General features: G+C 39.0%; 1 pseudogene across 1 annotated transcript; it reads right to left on the bottom strand.

The window, feature by feature from the left end:
• Positions 1–2,804: 2,804 nt before the first annotated feature.
• LOC308488587 (large ribosomal subunit protein eL15-like) lies at positions 2,805–3,371 on the bottom strand (annotated as a pseudogene). Its single transcript has one exon. The product of its transcript is annotated as a large ribosomal subunit protein eL15-like (transcript).
• Positions 3,372–4,584: the final 1,213 nt, after the last annotated feature.

Here is a 4,584-nt window from a genome sequence, read left to right as displayed (position 1 = left end):
CTTATCCATGAAATTTTGACTAACCTTAAGTCACAAATCTTTTCTCCTTTATTTTATTCTAGAAGGTTTATAGTTTTATGTTTACATTTAGATCTGTAATTCATTTCAAGTTCATTTTCATATACAGTACAAGGTACAGATCATGTTTCCTTTTTTTTTTTGCATATTGATGTCCAGTCATTCCAGCACCATTTGTTGAAACAAACCTGTTCTTAACTGCCATTATATTGTATAAAATAACTCTTTATCTCATTTTGTGCCAAAGTCTGGAGAGTGGTGGGATATACAGGGACACATTTGTACTGTTCTTTATAGTTTACAAAGTATTTTTGATTATATAATCTCATTTGACCCACAATCAACCCTGTGAGGTAGGAGTAAAAATGTTATCCCTCCTGGTTTACAAATGAAGAAACCCAGAAAAGCTAGCGATTGGCCAAGATGACAAAGCTTTTGGTGCTGTTTTCAATAGATTATTGACCTTCATTGAACACTGAACTGCCTTTTCCAAGATTCAAGCTACTCCCATAAATCTGTCCAGTCCTCAGGAGCACTGGAAACAAAAGTCAATACTCACTACTTAATTTTGAGCTTATTAGTCCTTGAAAACTGGAAAGGCTAAGAGATTTGGTGCAACTGGGATCAAAGAGGATGGTCCTTTGGACTAACCATGAGAAGTGGTCATATGTCTCCACTCTGCTATGTGAACTGACCACGGTCATGCAAACTTCATTCTATAAAAATGTATTCGAAATCTTTTCTTTAGAATATTCCTGAGCTTTAAGAATAAAAACTGATTTGGTTTATGTTTTTGGTCATTTCTTCTGTCCACTAAGCACCCCACTTTTTCTGGGAAGCACACTTACATACCACATCATTGGAATGGGCTCTTGAGAGCCATTTTGCCACCCCCCCCCCCCACTGCTTTCTTGGCGGTGGCTGTTTGCAGTGGAGGTGGACAAGTTGCCCAGGTTGATGATTAGGTTGTTTCTTTGGGGAATTTAGGATTGGACTGAAACAGATAATCAGTCTGCAGTTGAGTGGAATTTTAACATGTGAATTGGAAGTTGTACAGTGGTCATATTCTGCCTGTCAAGTGAATTGGAGGAGGGAAAAAAAAAGCAGAGAAGCAGGGAGGGAGAAATTGGGACTCAAGAAGCCTGCTTCACTGTTCTTGGCTCCAGATGTTTTCAGTGGCCTTGCTGTGTACCTGGCCTTTGGTGCTGTGAAAGTACCTATCCTTTAAAAATTGTCCCCCCCCCCTTTTTTTTTTCTTAAGCTAGTTCAAATAGATTTCTGTTACTTACAACCCAAGAGTCCTAACAAATACAATACAGGTAAATTAAGTTATCATGGAGTAGAAAGACCTGGCCTTGAGCTGCCTTAAGGGGATTTAAAAAGAGAGATGACTTTTTGGGCAATGGGGGCTATAACCGGGAGACAAAAATTTCTCCCCTTTTATTCTTTATACAATAAATTGCATGAAAGGTTTAGGACAGCTGAATGAACATCTGCTGGTACAATGAAAACAAGGGAGAGTATTATCCAGGTTAAACTATCATTTGTTTCCAATTGGGAAGGAGCAGGGAGGAGAATCGATAAAAGAAACTGGGGTGAAAGGGAAGCCAGTGGAGGAAGAAAGGATAAGTCTGACATGGCACGGTGCCCAGAAAAATTTTATACATTCACATTTGGAGACTCCTTTATCTTTGAATAAAAAAAAAAAAGTGCTGATCAACTGCCAAGTATTATTTTGTTAATTAGATACTCTCGGTGAAATTAGCCTTCTGACACATTTCCAACCATTTCTGAAGCAGCTCTGCTGAAACCCTGACTCCGTCTTTACAAGCAGGATTAAATACTATAATGGCCTCGTGTTCTCTTCCTCACCCAGAGGCTCCGTCTCTCTGCCATGTTCCTGCCTTTGCCGTTTGCTGTGATGAGCAGAATCAATGATGCGTAGAGGCGGGTGGGACAATAGGGCTGATTCATGGTTGGAGAAAACGGAATTGTCGCAGAGCAAGCACTGGCCCTTCTTTTTGCTAGGGGCACTACAATATTTAGCTGAAAGCATCTTGTTTGCATTCTTTCAACAGTGGATAAGCTTCTAAATGGCAGGAGCAACGTGTTCCCAAGGTCCTTCAGGGCCCTTAAAACCATCCTGAGATATGCTGGCAGAGTTTATGCTCTTTGTAAACAGAGAGAGGTTATTCAAACAGATGTTAATTTCATTAAGAAGCTTCATTTTAAGGTCCCAGAACAGGCATTTCTTCTTATGTCAGGATTATCTCTGAGTTTTGTATTTGCATTTGCTCCTGGTAGCTTAGCTGGGATGTCAGGTGCTAAACTTACATTTACATTGGTGTTTTGGCTTGGGTTTCAAAAAGAATTTACCTTTAGAGCAAACTAAATTTGACCAAAATAAATTTGATGGACAATTTAGGACTATTTATATACATTTTTATTGCTATCATATTGTACATAATATTTTGTGATCTTTTAAATTGAGCACTATAGTATGAAAATAGTAATTTACCAACACATTTTAATCTACAATATCACTTCTATATGAATAAAACATCATTTAACTAGTCCCTTGTTGTTAGACATTCAGATTGTTCTCAATTTTTCATAGCTATAAACCATGTTCCAGTAACAATTACTGTAGCCAAATCTTTATACATTTCCTTACTTTCATAGGAAAAACAAGCCTGCGTTTTGGTTTCTGGGTCAGAAGAGATGATATAGATATATAGATATATTTTGACTGTCCTAAATTGTTTATTTTACAAATATTACTCGTATTAGCGGTAACGGTGGAGCTGGAGAGTATTATGAATTCTCCAAGCCACACGGGGAGAACCACCAATAGTATGATGGAACTTGTGGCCCTTTCCAAGGCCATGGCTCTTGTGGCCTGCGGATGTCAATCCTCGCATCTCCCTGTGCCTGAGGACTGGTTTGGTGATCCTTTGGGTGTCAGCATTCCGTGTGATAGCTTTATGGAATGGATCAATGAGGATAACCTCAAAGAATTTGTCAGTGGAATCTTCACCAACCCAGTAAGGATCCAGGACTCTCAGAGGCCCACAGTGGTGTCCAGCAACAGACTGAAAGCTTCAAACAAACTTTAGTTGGTTAACACCTTGATGGACAGGTTTGCTGTAGGTCGCACCCTTAGGCACTGGGTGTTTGCGGCCACCGCGGTTCACACAAATCCGATATATCGTGCTTTATCGAGCCAGGTGGGGCTGGGGGCCCTGTAGAACGTAGAGCTGGCTGTACTACCAGCAGGGCACCCTGAGAAGAACGCGCATTACATCCGACTGCTTCTTCCTCCATAGCTCCTGGGTATACTTGTAAGAGCCCATCTTGAATTACCTGATGGCTGCGGCCAAACCAAAAAAAAGAAAAAAAAAAGAAAAAAAGCAAGAGATGTATATTTTTAGTGTTTTTGACTCCTACCGAGAAATTGCCCTCCATAGTACAATTTATACTTCCTCTAAATATGAGAGTGCTTTCCGTTACATACCCCCGGCTCTTCAATCAAAACTTAAAAGTTAATTTTCTTGGTTTTTCCAGGTAAGTGATCATATAATCTACAAATGATGACTTCTGTTTTTTGTTTCATTTACCAAATGGACAAAAGTTGAAAGAATTTATAATGTTTCATTGTTGGTGAGAATATATTAATAGATAACTGGATGTTCTCAAGCCCTATGACATTAGCTTAGAATTTTAAGACTAGTTCTAACTAAGAGTAGTAATAGCTGACATCCTTGTCTTGTTCCTGACTTTAATAGTAATGTCTTTAATATTTTGCAGTTAATATTGGCTTTTGGTTCTTTATTCTCTTTATTTCCTGTCCCCGACATTTTTCCTGCATGAGGCTCATTTTCTAATATTGGCATTCGTCATAGACTGGAAGGCAGCTCTGGCTTTGGTCAACATGGAGAGCACAGGAATATACCCTCCTTGTAACAAAATTCAGATGACTTAGAGGTTCAAAAGTAAATAGCAGCCAAATTGCGCAATCTACGGGGTAGGTACAATTTCATCATAATCTATCTGAAAAGCTGTGCATTCCCCAAAGAAAATTGTGTATTTTTGTACCAAGGAGATCATGTCTTGTTTTTGCCTGCACAAATAGTCCCCGAATTTTACCTTCCATATTAGAGACAATCTCTCTCTTGGGTTGTCATCAAAGAGTGGGCACATGCATGGCCCAAGCTAAGACAATCAAAATCTCTCTCCCTGTAATTTAAATATTGAGCTGGAAAATGAAAAAACCTACTGGAGTGTGTATATTCTAACAGCAGTACCATAAAGAACCTACCATCGGTTGCTTCTCCCCAGCTCCCTAGGGCTCTGATTTCTGTTCTTTCTGACACCTGATTCCTCGCATTTTGCTTAAGTCCCTGAGAAGACCCTAATCACTTGATAAACTTTTTCTGTTGTTGTTTTTTGTTTTCCTAAATTAGGCAGTCAGATTGTGTTGCTTGCCAACAAACAACCCCGAACACAAAACTATAAGTATGTATACAATACATTTTTTTTTATTTTACCATAAATGGATTATACTAT

Source organism: Rhinolophus hipposideros (assembly GCF_964194185.1).
Source record: "Rhinolophus hipposideros genome assembly, chromosome: 20".
In the NCBI taxonomy this organism is placed as follows: domain Eukaryota; kingdom Metazoa; phylum Chordata; class Mammalia; order Chiroptera; family Rhinolophidae; genus Rhinolophus; species Rhinolophus hipposideros.
The sequence above is the reverse complement of the archived record's forward strand: the minus strand, read 5'-3'. Positions and strand labels throughout refer to the sequence as shown.